Here is a 15,712-nt window from a genome sequence, read left to right as displayed (position 1 = left end):
ATGATTGCTATTGAAAACATGATAAATTCTTTAAGAATTATGCTTTATTTCATTTCTATTTTGAAAGATAAGTGATTGCTTCAGGTAAGGTGACTTTTCTTTATCAAAGTCACTAACAGCTGAGAGAAAAAAATGTATATGTTCCATATATTGATTAAAATACTTGAATTCATTAAAAAATATATTTCAGGTCAACCTGCACACAAAGGCACTGCAACATTTTTGTGATATCATCAATTGTAAATAGCTACACGTAAAAATTTAAAAGTTAATTCATCATGGTAGACACCTGAACAAAATCTGTCCTTATATACATACAGAAAGCAAAACTATATAAATAATGGACTTTTTTATAAAAAATAAATCGAAGCTTATATTTTTAAGGTTGTATTCTCAGAAGTTTATAGTTAAATGAGTAATCACTGACAATATTAGATCTAATAAGAAAATATTTAGCAAGATGGTGAAGCTATTGGGGAGATCATCACACATTTCCTTAGTCACTCTTCAATTAAATCTTTATCTTTTAAGAAAATGTTTATTGGGGTGCCTGGGTGGCTCAGTCCGTTGGGCGGCCAACTTTGGCTCAGGTCATGATCTCACAGCTCAAAGGCTTGGGAGTTCCAGTCCCGCATTGGGCTCGGTGCTGACAGCTCAGAGCCTGGAGCCTGCTGCAGATTCTGTGTCTCCCTCTCTCTTTGCCCTTCCCCTGCTCTCTCTCTCTCTCTCTCTTTCTCTCTCTCTCTCAAAAATAAATAGACATAGGATTTTTTAAAATGTGTATTTATCTTACAGATGGGTGGCAAGCAGGGGAGGGTGAAAAAAGAGGGGACAGAGGATCCAAATGGGCTCTGCACTGACAACAGAGAGCCACTTGTGGGGCTCGAGCTCACAAACTGGCAATCATGACCTGAGCTCCACTGACTGAACCACCCAGGAGGCCCCTTAATTTAATCTTTAAAGGAGCTTAAAAAAAGTTCCAAGTCTCTTGTGTTTAAAAAAGAACATATTAACAACCCCAAACAAATCTTTCCAATGTAAATTCCTTATTTGCAGTCTCCTTAGATCTCACCTTCTTTTCAGAATGAAACCTTTCCACAAGTGTACTTCATATTTACTATTACTATTAACTCTTTACTGTTTACTAATTACTATTTACTATTACTATTAACTCTTCTTCCACTCCCTCCTTGACCCACTCTAACCTACCATGCAGTCTTGTCATCCACCAGACCAGCTCTAGCTAAATTTATCAATAACATTCCATCAGTAAGCGAGGATTACTTGTGAGTCCCAACCGTCTTTGTCCTGTTAGTAGTTTGCAAAAGTATTAATCACGTTTTCCTTAAAATATTTTTGTTTGGCTTTTGTGATACTACTATGTATTTATTTTACATGCTGTAAAACTAAACAGCACAAATTTAAAACAACAGCTTAAAACAACATTACATTTCTTAGTTACAGTTTCTGTAGGTCAGGAGTCTGGGCAGAATTTAGATAGGTCCTCCGCTAAGGATCTCAAAACACCCAATCAAGATGCCAGCCAAACCATAGTGCCATCTGGAGCTCAGCTGTAAATGAGTTTCGTGATTGTTGGCAGAATTCACTTCTTTGTGCTTGTAGGACTGGGGTCTTTAGCTCCTAGAGATTATCCTTCTCCATAAGCAATTTACTACATGGCTGTTGTCTTCTTTCAGGCCATTGTTGAAACAGCTTCCTTGTAGAAAATATATCTGATTAGAATAAGACTAGGATAATATCCCTTTCCACTAGAGCCTTTTTTATATCTGAAAAATCCTTTCCATTTAGTACATAAGGTAACCTAAACAAAGGAGATTCATCCATGATTTCTTCCACATGGTCACTTAATCACAGGGTAAAAGATCATGGAACCAACTATGATTCTGTCAATTATATCACATATAACTTCTGGTTTTTTTTTAACTTCTCCAGTTATTTTTCCATCTTCTTTTAAACTTATCCCCCTCTACTCATCAAATATTCAAGGTTTTACTGAAGCCTTAGTGTCTTTTCTACTTGAACTCAATACTCAATTCTATTCCATCTTCATAAGTATCCTTGGAATTGTTTGCTTCTCATACATAAAATCCTCACAAATTTATATCAGTGAACTATTTATTCTCTGATCTATAGTCCCAAATCTCCAAATTATAAAAAAAGAACACAAAATATGCACAAAATCAATTTCTGTTCACCTTATTCTGAATTGTGATGATCTTCTACTGTCCTACTTCTCAGTGAATGATATAGAAGTTACCATATTTTATAAGTCACAAAATTAGGAATCCTCTGTGACTTGTCTTTTACCTTTTCCCCTATAGAGCATATCTTCAGGACCTGTTGATGTTTTAGTTTTGAGTATTTTATAGTTGCCTACTTTCTCCATTTCCACTGCTCTAGCTTCTACTTCATGCTGCTATTGCCTCTTATTCAGACAAGAGAAATGATCTCCTGTGGGGTACAGCCACATTCACTCTTATCTTTGCAGGTTTTTCATTCTCACATCATCCACAGTCATTTTTTTCCTCCATAAAAAAATATGACCTTATTATTGTTATGCCCAGAATTCATGATCCCCAAAGACCACCAGGGAGCCGAGTCCGATGCAAAAGCAAAACAGCCTTTATTCGAGCTAGCTCGAGCTCAATCCCCTACCTGCACCGAGGCAGCGGTGAGATACAAAGGTTTTATAGGGGTCTAGGAGCAGTTGGTGAGGTAATGGCTGTGGCCTCAGCCGATTGGCTGAGGGAGGGTCGTGGCCTTGGCTGATTGGCTGGGGAAGGGTCAGAGTCCTGTTAAGCAGGTTACCAGGCGTGTTTTGATCGGGAAGTTTGAATGGTGAGTGGGAGGTTACTCAAGGGGAGGAGACGTGGTCTGAGGTTTCTGCAATTTTCCGGGAAAGGGGGCATGTCGGGGACATAGTCACTCAAGGTGGAGGACACAGGACAAGATGGAGTCGGCCGCGTAGGTCCGCCCTTTCAATTATCTCTATGCTTAAAATCCCTTATCAGTCCTCATTTTTATCTAGATTAATACCTAAATTTTTAATTTGGTTTCTATGTCTAAACACTGAGACAGTTTTGTCTCTGACTAGTTCTCCAGCCTTAATTTTCTCAGATCTATTGTTAGAGATTGGAAGTCTTATGTGCTCAAGGTGTTTGAGCAAAATCTCTCACTAATCTTTGACAATTAAGCAATTCAAATATACAGGTTTTGCCAAGGAAGCCTATAAAAAGAATGGAAGGAAGAAAGGAGGGAAGGAGAAAGAAAGAAAGAAAGAAAGAAAGAAAGAAAGAAAGAAAGAAAGAAAGAAAGAAAGAAAGAAAGAAAACAAGAAGAGTCATTAGTGGCTGAACATTGTGGAGAGACAGACTTCACAGATGGTCGGAACCAGTTATTTCTGGCATGTAGGTAGCCTCTAGCAGCTGGACAAGGCAAGTAAGCAGATACTCTTTTCCAGCACTCAGGGGAGTACAGCCTTGTTAACCCTGTGATTCTAGGAATTCTGACTTCTGGAACTACAAAGTCATAAATTGGTATTGCTCAAAGCCACTACATTTGTGGTTACTTGTTACAGTAGCAATAAGAAGTACAGATTTTGGAACTGGGATGTTCTAACAAATACCTAAATCTGTGGAAGGAGATTTAGAATTAGGCAATGAGCAGAAGATAGAAGAATGTTGAAGGACATGATAGAAAAATCTTAAATATCTTTCAAAAGATTGTTGGGAATATAAATGTTAATAACATTGCTAGTGAAAACTCAGAAGGAGTCATGTGGTGAGAAAAACCTATGTCATATTAGAGAATACTGAAATCATGGTGAACAAACCATTGATAGAAATATGAATGTTAAAGTTGATACTGGTAAAGGCTCAGAAAAAAGTGAAAAACATGTTTTTTGGAAAATGTAGAGAAAGAGATCCTTGCTATATAGTTGGATAAAGCTTAGCTAAATTGTGTCCTTTAGTTATGTGAAAGCAGAAATTGTAGGCAATGAATTTGGATATTTAGCCGAGGAGATGGCATAAGATCCAAAAATGGAGCAAATTAGATTAAGTATGAATGAATGAATGCCCTTTCTCCAAAGACAGAAATTGGCTTATTGGGGAAAATAGCAAGACCCAAATATATGCTGGCTCCAAAGATACATCTTAGATTTAATGATATAAATAAGTGAAAATAAATAGATGAGGAGACCTATTCAAAAATAACCATAAGAGGGGAAGAGTGACTATAATAAGATCAGATAAAATAGACTTTAAGAGAAGAAATGTTACTAGAGAGAAAGATGAATATTTGACGGTTAAAAATTATCAATTTATCAGGAATACATATTGGTTATATGTATTGATGCATCAAATGTTTCCCAAAATCCATGATGCAAAACTAACTAAATTGAAAAATCAATAGACAATTTAATAAAACTACTTGGAGTTTCAATACCCATGACCAAAGACTAATAAACAACTAGAGAGAAAATCAACAAAAATATAGAATTGAATTGCACTATCAACCAATTTGTTCTAACTCATATCGGTAGAATATTCTGCCAATGTATGAAGAACAAACATTCATTTCAAGTGCATATGTAACATAGTCTATGATGTCCCATATGCTAAGTCACAAAACAAATCTAAATAAATTTATGATTGAAGTCATATGAAATGTGGTCTTTGAGCACATTGGAATATAATTAGTGATCTGCAATGAAAAGAAATTCATAAAAACATGAGATACTTAAAATTAAGTTAATAATTGTCTAAATTATCTATAGGTTGAAGAAGAAATAAGATGATAAATTTCAAAAATAAAATGGAAAAAAATTAAATTAAAAAAAATGGTAATATTGCATTTCAAAATTTTTTGTGATGGATATAGCAGTGCATACAGGGAAAATTATAGCTTTAAATAGTTAGACCAAAAAATAAGTGCATAAGTAATAACCTAAGCTTCTTAATTAATACAATAGAAAAAAGAACAAACTAAACAAAAAACAGTAACAAACTATGAAATAATAAAGACTATATCAAGATCAATGAAACAAAGGAGAAAAATTAATACAGAAGTTCAAAGAAAACAAAATAGTCAATTATTTTTTTAAATCATTTTTAATAACACAACTGACAAACCCATACATAGGTAACTGCGGACAATTTCACAAAATCAGTAATGAAAGAGGGAGCACCACTACTGACTTAACATAAATTAAAAGAAATATATGGAAAGATTAGCAAATTTATGTCAACACATTAGATAACTTAGTTATCTAAGTAAATTTGGCAAATTTCCAAAAAATGTATAAATTGCCAAAACTGACACAAAGGAAAAAATATATAAATACACACCTATAACACTACCACAAACAAGGCAATTTGTTTAGCATGTATTCTACACTGGAAACTTCCTTTGGAACAATCAATATAAACTTTATTTATCAATCAATATAAATTCAGTGGGGAATAAATTTTAAATAATATTTTCATCAATAATTATCCTAAATATTCTGATAGTTTCTTTTCAAAACTCCTAATGACATCTTTAGCAGATTCTACTGATTTCTGGGCATTCTTAGTTATTAAGCCTCAGCTGAGTTTAAACATATAATCTCACAATAGATGATTTTCTTCTTATTTTCTCCCCTCTCCAAGAGCAGGTTTAAATTCTGTCCTCAGAAACTTGACATGGGAATAGTGAGTGGACTCCTCTCTTACTCGTTTCCAACACCTTGGAAAGGAATGCAAGGAGGGAGTTGGATTCAGAATATCTCCTTGCCTTTCTGCTTCTAGATCTAACTCTTCTGGAAGACCAAATGGAGGACAGTTGGCAGAGACCAAGCAGAGGTAACTGGTTCACTATTATACATGAATAAAAAATAATTTCTAATTTTGTTATAACTTTGTCTGCCACCATCTTCTGTCTGCAAAAATGGTGAGTATGATTGCTTTATGTTTTGATTTATCTCAGTCCTCTCTGTCACTAAGAATACTCTGGGTTATCATGCCTTTCCTGGATAGAGAGAAGCCTCACTTAACCCTGTAGCTAACCCAATTGCCCTCTGATTCCTACCTACTATGAGGTGTGGCAGTCACCACTGAGGTTGTCTTTACTGCCCTTTATGGTCTGCAGGAAATTGAGATGTGTTTCAATCAATTCTCTCTTTGGCCATCTGTATGAAGGCCCCTTATTACCTTTCTGCTGAGCAGAGACTTCTCTGACTCTAGGAAATCATATAGGACACAGACAGTTTGCTCTCATTTCTCAAAAGCCATTAACTTCCAGGGACGAATTCCAGACTCTCTCAATAATTCTCTCAATGTACTCTGGTCTACTCAATGTACTCTGGTCTAAGGCAGCAAAAGGATGGACCTATGGGGTATAGAAATTGAAGAAGAGTCCAACTGTGGAGCCAAAGTCAGTCATTACCAGTCTTCAGAAACGCTTCCCTTGTGTTATCTCACTATGCTGGATGTGGGTGGGGCATAAGGAATTGTCCTCCATGCAACAAGAATATAAGATGAAGCATTTTCTTTGATGACTTCCCTCCCTTTCTTTCCATTCCTTTATTGTTTTGATCATGAGTGCTTTGAAGGAAAGGTGGTTTGCCAGCAAGTCCTGCCACCTTTGTCTTCCATTGTGATAGCCCTTCAGAGTGGGAGAGTCTTGTTACAATTGTTGGGATCTCTAAAACCAAATACTGTTCAATCTGCTGTGGGGCCTATAGCCAGAACAATACTACACATTCTACTCTATAGTCTATATTCATTGTATGAAATAAACTTTTCAAAAGACTATATAACCTCAATATTATAAATCACCCTCTCTTATGCCCCAACTTTATAGATGAGTTTTATGAAAGTTAAGTAAGTCAACTAAGGTAACATATTTAGTATATAGCTGCAACAAAACCTGCATCTGCCTGACTCCAAAATCAAACTCTAAATCACTACAGTTAACTGAAAATGTGAAAGATAATATGAACGTTAACAATACACATTTGTAATACAGAAAACTCAATGGTAATCAGAGGGATAACATTTAAAATAGGGAAATGAATTTTTATTTATATACTTGAATGACTTTTATAATAAAAGAACATTCAAATAGTAGACATTAGACACTTAAATGAGTAAGCCTATAAAATTTTTGAGGAATTGTATTTTGTTAAAGTTTCTTTGAAAGCAATTTATCAATGTGTATCAGAAGTTTCTGATAGCATCTTATCATTTAATTCAAAAGTTATCTTGTGACATTTTAATGATATTTTTAAAAGATATAAAATTATATTGGCATTGATTGGAGCATTATATATAGTATTGAAAGCATAAATTTCAAGAATTAATATCATCAAAAAAATTATGGATGCCTTATTAAAATGTAATATTATGTAGTAATTAAATGATACAACATTTTAAATGAGGTGGATAATGCTTATTTTACATATATAAATAATGTCAATCTATATCATATATTTTATATCAATAATGTAAAAGTGAAAGAAAACAGTGGACAGAAATTTGACATAGTATACATATTTGTTTCTAGAAAACGGATTATTTTTTCTTTATACGACAGTATGCATTTTCTTACATACGGACTTTCTAAAAACAGATATATGTCTCCTAATTTGCAAAATGTAAAAAACAAATTAGACAGCACAGATCAGGAAAGGGTAGGTACTGTTACACTATAGAAGTTAAAGACAATAATTATCTGTCCCAAAATTCTGAAGAAGCTAGATGGCATTAGAAGAGATTATTATCTGTCAATCCTAGGTTACAATGGCAATCTTGAGAAAGTTACATTTTTTTTCTCTTCTTCTCTTTTTATGCCTTCTCTTCCTTCATCTTAACAGCAAATTCAAAATGAGAGTATTGACTCATTTAGATAAAGAGAATTTCTGAAACAAAGATGTAAAGTTTCTATAGAGACTAGACTGAGCAATTGTGATAAGCAAAGCTAAAGGTGTTGATTTTGGTCCATGAGATAAATGTTAGACAAGACAATCACTGGGTCTTGATTAAAATAAGTACTAATATCTGGTAGTGAGAGTCTCCCATGTTGTTTATTTCCTTCAATCGAGTTATTTATTGGTTTTGCTATTTCCAGTTGTTTTATTTTAAGCAATATTGCTTGACATTATCTAGTGTCTTTAAAACCATGCTTATTTTTCAATTCTGAAAAAGGTCTTTCTATTATTTACTTAGCTTATATTTTCCTCAAATATCTCTACTTACTCAGGATAGAACTTCTATTGTGGAGAATTGTAAAACACTCACCCGTTTGGGAAACTTGTTTGTGTTTTACATTTTCCTTTATATTTCTTCGCTCTGACTTTTATCAGTGGACTCTTTGATTTTCTTAGCTTGGTCATCTGTTCTAATTGAATTTTTAATTATTTTCATTCACATATTCAGTCTATTACATATGTTAATTTATTTGTATCACATTTCAACTTCCAGATGTACTAATCTTCATTGCTATTATTAACATATTCCATAACAGCCTTTAATCATTTCATGGACATGATATGCTCTCAAATTTTTGAGAATATTAATTCTAGTAAGTATCATCTTCTCTTTGTATTATCTTCTTATACAAGGTCTGTTCTTTTTTTTCTGAGTTTGGTGCCTCTCTCTCATTGTGTTCATATACTTTAAAATTTTTGTGTGATCCAATGTTACTGTAAAATAAAATATTATGTTGTTATTGTCTACTTGGATTTGTATTTATCAAGCTTTTAGCCATCCATTTAGGGATAGGTATTGACTACTTTCTGTTTCAACTGGATATGACTACTAATGAACATGACAAAGCTTGTGTCTTTATTGGGCACAGGATCATGGGGGAAGAAACACATAGAAACCAGGTGAAACAAGTATTCAATTTTATCTTTTATTTTTTAAGTTTACATCCAAATTAGTTAGCATATAATCAGACAATGATTTCAGGAGTAGATTCTACAATGTCCCTCACCCATTTAGCCCATCCCCTTCCCACAACCCCTCCAGCAACCCTCAGTTTGTCCTCCATATTTATGAGTCTCTTCAGTTTTGTCCCCCTCCCTGTTTTTATATTATTTTTGTTTCCCTTCCTTTATGTTCATCTGTTTTGTCTCTTAAAATCCTCATATGAGTGAAGGCTCTTTCCATACTTGGGCTCTTTCCATACTTTGGCTATTGTTGATAGTGCTGCTATATATGTTGATAGTGCTTATAGTTCGAAACAGCACACCTGTATCCCGTGGATAAATGCCTAGCAGTGCAAGTGCTGGGTCGTAGGGTAGTTCTATTTTTAGTTTTTTTGAGGAACCTCCATATTGTTTTCCAGAGTGGCTGCACCAGCTTGCATTGCCACCAATAACGCAAAAGAGATCCTCTTTCTCCACATCCTCGCTAACATCTGTTGTTGCCAAAGTTGTTAATGTTAGCCATACTGACAGGTGTGAGGTGGTATCTCATTGTGGTTTTGATTTATATTTCCCTGATGATGAGTGATGTTGAGCATTTTTTCATGTGTCAGTTGGCCATCTGGAGGTCTTCCTTGGAGAAGTGGCTATTCATGTCTTTTGCCCATTTCTTCACTGGATTATTTGTGTTTTGGGTGTTGAGTTTGATAAGTTCTTTATAGATTTTGGATACTAACCCTTTATCTGATATGTCATTTGCAAATATTTTCACCCATTCTGTTGGTTGCCTTTTAGTTTTGCTGATTGTTTCCTTCCCTATGCAGAAGCTTTTTATTTTGATGAGGTCCCAGTAGTTCATTTTTGCTTTTGTTTCCCATGCCTCCAGAGACGTATTGAGTAAGAAGTTCCTGCAACCGAGGTCAAAGAGGTATTGCCTGCTTTCTCCTCGAGGATTTTGATGGTTTCCTGTCTTACATTGAGGTCTTTCATCCATTTTGAGTTTATTTCTGTGTATGGTGTAAGAAAGTGGTCCAGGTTCATTCTTCTGCATGTCACTGTTCAGTTTTCCCAGAACCACTTGCTGAAGAGACTGTCTTTATTCCATTGGATAGTCTTTCCTCCTTTGTCAAAGATTAGTTGGCCATACATTTGTGGGTCCATTTCTGGGTTCTCTGTTCTGTTCCACTGATCTGAGTGTCTGTTCTTACGCCAGTACCATCCTGTCTTGATGATTACAGCTTTGTAGTATAGCTTGAAGTCTGGGATTGTGATGCCTCCTGCTTTGGTTTTCTTCTTCAAGATTGATTTGGCTATTCAGGGTCTTTTCTGGTTCCATACAAATTTTAGGATTATTTGTTCTAGCTCCGTGAAGAATGCTGGTGTTACTTTGATAGGGATTGCATTGAATATGTAGACTGCTTAGGGTAGTATTGACATTTTAACAATATTTGTTCTTCCTTTACAGGAGCATGGAAACTTTTTCCATTTTTTGTGTCTTCTCCGATTTCTTTCATAAGCTTTCTATAGTTTTCTGTGTATAGATTTTTCACCTCTTTAGTTAGATTTATTCCTAGGTATTTTATGTTTTATGGTGCAATTGTAAATGGAATCAATTCCTTGATTTCTCTTTCTGTCAATTCATTGTTGGTGTATAGGAATGCAACCGATTTCTGTGCATTGATTTTATATCTTGCAACTTTGCTGAATTCATGAATCAATTCTAGCAGTTTTTTGGTGGAAACTTTAGGGTTTTCCATACAGAGTATCATGTCATATATGAGGAGTGAAAGTTTGACCTCCTCCTGGCCAATTTGGATGCCTTTTATTTCTTTGTGTTGTCTGATGGCAGAGGCTAAGATTTCCAATACTATGTTGTATAACAGTGGTGAGAATGGACATCCCTGTCTTGTTCCTAACCTTAGGGAGAAAGTTGTCAGTTTTTCCCCATTGAGGATGATATTAGCGTTGGGTTGTTCATATATGGCTTTTATGATCTCAAGGTATGCTCCTTCTCTCCCTACTTTCTTGAGGGTTTTTATCAAGAAAGGATGCTGTATTTTGTCAAATGCTTTCTCTGCATCTATCAAGAGGATCATATGGCTCCTGTCCTTTCTTTTCTTGATGTCATGAATGATGTTAATTGTTTTGCAGATATTGAACCAGCCCTGCATCCCAGGTATAAATCCCACTTGGTCGTAGTGAATCATTTTTTTAATGTATTGTTGGATCCGGTTGGCTAATATCTTGTTGAGGATTTTTGCATCCATGTTGATCAGGGAAACTGGTCTATAGTTCTCCTTTTTAGTGGGGTCTCTGCCTGGTTTTGGTATCAAGGTAATGCTGGCTTCAAAAAAAGAGGTTTGAAGTTTTCCTTCCATTTCTATTTTTTGGAACAGCTTCAAGAGAATAGGTGTTCACTCTTCCTTAAATGTTTGGTAGAATTCCCCTGGAAAGCCATCTGGCCCTGGACTCTTATTTTTTGGCAGATTTTTGCTTACTAATTCGATTTCTTTACTGGTTATGGGTCTGTTCAAATTTTCTATTTCTTCCTGTTTCAGTTTTGGTAGTGTATATGTTTCTAGGAATTTGTCCATTTCTTCCAGATTACCCATTTTATTGGCATATAATTGCTCATAATATTCTCTTTTTATTGTTTTTATTTCTGCTGTGTTGGTTGGGATTTCTCCTTTTCATTCTTGATTTTATTTATTTGGGTCCTTTCCTTTTTCTTCTTGATCAAACTGGCTAACAGTTTATCAATTTTGTTAATTCTTTCAAAGAACAATCTTCTCATTTCATTGATGTGTTCTACTATTTTTTTTTTTTTTTTTGGTTTCGATAGCATTATTTTCTGCTTTAATGTTTATTATTTCCTGTCTTCTGCTGTTTTTGGATTTGATTTGCTATTATTTTTCCAGCTCCTTAAGGCGTAAGATTAGGTTGTGTACCTGAGATCTTTCTTCCTTCTTTAGGAAGGCCTGGATTGCTATATTCTTTCCTCTTACAACTGCCTTTGCTGCATCCCAGAGGTTTTGTGTTGTGGTGTTATCATTTTCATTGACTTCCATATACTTTTTAATTTCTTCTTTAACTGCTTGGTTAGCCCATTCATTCTTTAGTAGGATGTTCTTCAGTCTCCAAGTATTTTTTACCTTTCCAAATTTTTTCTTGTGGTTGATTTCGAGTTTCATAGCATTGTGGTCTGAAAATACGCACAGTGTGATCTCAATATTTTTGTACTTACTTAGGGATGATTTGTGTCCCAGTGTATGATCTATCCTGGAGAATGTTCCTTGTGCACTGGAGAAGAATATATATTCTGCTGCTTTAGAATGAAATGTTTTGAATATATCTGTGAAGTCCATCTGGTCCAGTGTGTCATTCAAAGCCATTGTTTCCTTGTTGATTTTTTTGATCAGATGATCTGTCCATTGCTGTGAGTGGGGTGTTGAAGTCTCCTAGTATTATGGTATTACTATCGATGAGTTTCTTTATGTTTGTGGTTAATTGATTTATATATTTGTGTGCTTTCTCAGTTGGTGTATAAATATTTACAATTGTTCGGTCTTCTTGGTCTATAGACCCCTTGATTATGATACAATGCCCTTCTGCATCTCTTGATACAGTCTTTATTTTAAAATCTAGATTGTCTGATGTAAGTATGGTTACTCTGGCTTTCTTTTGTTGACTGTTAGCATGATAGATGGTTCTCCATCCCCTTATTTTCAATCTGAAGGTGTCTTTAGGTCTAAAGCGCATCTCTTATAAACAGCATACAGACGGATCTTGTTTTCTTATCCATTCTTTACCCTATGTCTTTTCATTGGAGCATTGAGTCCATTGATGTTTCAAGTGAATACTGAAAAATATGAATTTATTGCCATTATGATGCTTGTAGAGTTGGAGTTTTTGGTGGTGTTCTCTGGTTCTTTCTAATCTTTTGTTGCTTTTGGTATATATATATATTTCATTTTTTCTCCCCTCAGAAAGTCCCCCTTAAAATTTCTTGCAGGGCTGGTCTAGTGGTCACAAACTCCTTTAATTTTTGTTTGTCTGGGAAACTTTTTATCTCTCCTTCTTTTTTGAATGACAGCCTTGCTGGATAAAGAATTCTTGGCTGCATATTCTTCTGATTCTGCACACTGAATATATCCTGCCACTCTGTTCTGGCCTGCCAAGTTTCTGGGGATAGGTCTGCTGCAAGCCTGATCTGTCTTCTCTTGTATGTTAGGGACTTTTTTTTTTTTTTTTTCTTTTGCTGCTTTCACAGTTCTCTCCTTGCCTGAGTATTTTCTGAATTTGACTATTATATGCCTTGTTGATGGTCGGTTTTTGTTGAATCTAATGGGGGGTCCTCTGTGCTTCCTGGATTTTGATGTTTGTGTCTTTCCCCAGATTAGGAAAGTTTTCCACTGTGATTTGCTCACATAACCCTTCTACCCCTATTTCTGTCTCTCCCTCTTCTGGAACCCTTATGATACTGGTGTTGATCCTTTTTAATGAGTCACTGATTTCTCTAATTCTTAAATTGTGCTCTTTTGCCTTAATCTCCCCCTTCTTTTCTGCTTTGTTATTCTCTATAAGATTGTCCTCTATATCGGTGATTCTCTGTTCTGCCTCGTCCATCTTTTCCGCCGCTGCAACCAACTGTGATTGCAGCTCAGTTATAGTATTTTAAATTTCTTGATGGCTATTTTTTACTTCTTTTGTCTCTGCATAAAGGGATTCTAATCTATTTTCAGCACGAGCTACTATTCTTATTGTCGTGATTCTAAATACAGTTTCAGACATCTCGCTTGTAACTGTGTTGGTTAAATCCCTGGCTATAGTTCCTTCGTGCTCTTTCTTTTAGGGTGAATTCCTTCATTTTGTCATTTTGAAGGAGAAAAGGAATTAATGAGGTATAAAAATTGAGATTAAAAAAATAAAATTAAAAAAATATTAAAATTAAAAATTAAACACACACTCACCAAAATCGAATAGATGATGCTAGATCCTAGGTGTGTTTTGGTCTGGGTGTTGAAAGTACTTTGACAGATTAGAGAAAAAAAAAAAGGTGGGGAGGGAAAGAAATCATTGAAGAATTTGAAAAAAATTAATACACTGAAGTAGACTAAAATAGGATGATGGTGGTAAAATAGGATTTGAAAAAATATACACAAAAATAAAGAATATAGTAGAAAAAAATAAAGAAAAATATTTTTAACAAAAATTAAAAATAAATATGATTTTTTTCATTTTCTGTATTTAGAAAAAAGAAAGGAAATGAAAAAGAGAAAAAATAAAAAAATAAAAAAGATATTGTAAAATTTGAAAAAGTGAATACGCTGTAGTAGACTAAAATAAAATGATGGAAGTAAAATAGAATTTTTAAAAATTTACATAAAAGCAAAATATATAGTAATTAAAATTAAATAAAAATATTTTAATAGAAATTGAAAGTAAAAATGAAGTTTTTCTCTTTCTGCATTCAAGAAAAAGAAAAGAAACGAAAAAGAGAAAAAAAAGAAAAAAAGAAAAAAAAGGAAATTGTTTGAAAATTTGAAAAAGTGCATACACTGAAGTAGACTAAACTAAAGTGTTGGAAGTAAAGTAGATTTTGAAAAAATTTACACAAAAGTAAAAAAAAATGTAGTAATTAAAATTAAAGAAAGATTTTTTAATAAAAATTGAAACTAAAAATGAATTTTTTCTCTGTATTCAAGAAAAAGAAAAAAATTGTAAAAGAGTAAAAGTAAAAAGAAAAAAAACGAAAGAAAATTGAATAGATGAACCTAACAGATTGAAGTAGGGCTGAAATTGCTTCCTTCTCCCCTAGAAGTCAGTCTATGTAGCTCTTTACAGTCCATGAATTAAGCTGGTGGTGAGACTTATGTTCTTGAAGAGTGAAGTTGGCCCAGTTGGGTGGGGCTTAGTGTAACAGCTCCACTCTCCACTAGATGGCGCTGCTAGACAACTGGGGTGCATTGCTGTGGAGCTCTTAGGTGCATATGCACATGTGCAGGAGTGGTGAAAATGGCGCCACCCAGCTACCCAGTCTGTTCTCCTGAATCAGCAATCACGCACCTGTCCTCTGTCTTCAGCTTTTGTCCACTCCCCACTTTTTCACTCTCTGTGACCAGGCCCCAGACAGTACCTCTCTCCCAAGTTTTGTCTCAGATGTGGCTGTTTTCACTGGCACCTTACTTCCGAAGGACTGTGGCTTTGACCCGTTCTGCCCCTCCCTGGGAGGGTCTGACCGAGCAATGGCCGAATGAACAATGGCCAAGTATCAGCTGCACCCAGGATCGCCTGCTGGAACCTGTTGTTGCCAGTGCCCTGAGACTGCAGACAGGTGCCAGCCCGTCCCAGAAAATGTTCACGAGACAGTGTAGCAGCAGTGTTTCAGGGATTATGGAAAATCAGAACACACATCTGGCACCAGGCTTCACCCTCAATGACCTTACCCCAGCACCAGCAAATGTGGCCACCTTCCGGGGTCTGCTGGGACCAGATGGCTTCAACAGTCTCTACCAAATGTCCTTCCAGCAGTGAAACTGCTTTTCCCCATGTGGCCCAAGAACCTCCTGGACCCCACTCTGTTCATGGGGAGTCACCCTTCACACCAGAGCACTGCCAGGTATCTAGCTGTGGAGTTGCAGCCTTTGCACTCCCCTTGATTACAGTCTTAATGGAATTTAAACCCTCTCCTTTCTTCTTTCTCCCTTTTTAGTTTAGTCCCTGTGGCTGTTTCCAATTTTCCACTTTCTCTCCAGCTGCTTTTGGGGAGGGGTGCTTTTCCGG

This window comes from Panthera leo, chromosome B1, assembly GCF_018350215.1.
Source record: "Panthera leo isolate Ple1 chromosome B1, P.leo_Ple1_pat1.1, whole genome shotgun sequence".
NCBI lineage: Eukaryota > Metazoa > Chordata > Mammalia > Carnivora > Felidae > Panthera > Panthera leo.
This window is presented reverse-complemented; position numbering follows the sequence as displayed.